Source organism: Callionymus lyra, unplaced genomic scaffold (assembly GCF_982586985.1).
Source record: "Callionymus lyra unplaced genomic scaffold, fCalLyr1.hap1.1 HAP1_SCAFFOLD_63, whole genome shotgun sequence".
In the NCBI taxonomy this organism is placed as follows: Eukaryota; Metazoa; Chordata; class Actinopteri; order Syngnathiformes; family Callionymidae; genus Callionymus; species Callionymus lyra.
Window position 1 is genome coordinate 136194 of NW_028258571.1, and position 1307 is coordinate 137500.

Sequence of the window (1307 nt, forward strand, 5' to 3'; positions counted from 1 at the left end):
CCATCCCCGCAGGAGGAGGCTCCCCAGGCGCCCTGGTTCTCCATCCCCGCAGGAGGAGGCTCCCCAGGCCCCCTGGTTCTCCATGCCCGCAGGAGGAGGCTCCCCAGGCCCCCTGGTTCTCCATCCCCGCAGGAGGAGGCTCCCCAGGCCCCCTGGTTCCCCATCCCCGCAGGAGGAGGCTCCCCAGGCCCCCTGGTTCTCCATGCCCGCAGGAGGAGGCTCCCCAGGCCCCCTGGTTCTCCATGCCCGCAGGAGGAGGCTCCCCAGGCCCCCATGTTCTCCATGCCCGCAGGAGGAGGCTCCCCAGGCCCCTTGGTTCTCCATCCCCGCAGGAGGAGGCTCCCCAGGCCCCTGGTTCCCCATCCCCGCAGGAGGAGGCTCCCCAGGCCCCCTGGTTCTCCATGCCCGCAGGAGGAGGCTCCCCAGGCCCCCTGGTTCTCCATGCCCGCAGGAGGAGGCTCCCCAGGCCCCCTGGTTCTCCATCCCCGCAGGAGGAGGCTCCCCAGGCCCCTGGTTCTCCATGCCCGCAGGAGGAGGCTCCCCAGGCCCCCTGGTTCTCCATGACCGCAGGAGGAGGCTCCCCAGGCCCCCTGGTTCTCCATCCCCGCAGGAGGAGGCTCCCCAGGCCCCCTGGTTCCCCATCCCCGCAGGAGGAGGCTCCCCAGGCCCCCTGGTTCTCCATGCCCGCAGGAGGAGGCTCCCCAGGCCCCCTGGTTCCCCATCCCCGCAGGAGGAGGCTCCCCAGGCCCCTGGTTCTCCATCACCGCAGGAGGAGGCTCCCCAGGCCCCCTGGTTCCCCATCCCCGCAGGAGGAGGCTCCCCAGGCCCCCTGGTTCTCCATCCCCGCAGGAGGAGGCCCCCCAGGCCCCTGGTTCCCCATCCCCGCAGGAGGAGGCTCCCCAGGCCCCCTGGTTCTCCATGCCCGCAGGAGGAGGCTCCCCAGGCCCCTGGTTGGGAGAGGGGGAAAAAGAGCAAAGTGTTTAAAAATGCCCCAAAGTGTTGAAAATGTTCCCCAGGCCCCTGGTTCCCCATCCCCGCAGGAGGAGGCTCCCCAGGCCCCCTGGTTGGGAGAGGGGGGAAAAGACCAAAGTGTTTAAAAATGCCCCAAAGTGTTGAAAATGTTCCCCAGGCCCCTGGCTCCCCATCCCCGCAGGAGGAGGCTCCCCAGGCCCCCTGGTTGGGAGAGGGGGAAAAAGAGCAAAGTGTTTAAAAATGCCCCAAAGTGTTGAAAATGTTCCCCAGGCCCCTGGTTCCCCATCCCCGCAGGAGGAGGCTCCCAAGGCCCCCTGGTTGGGAGAGGGGGAAAA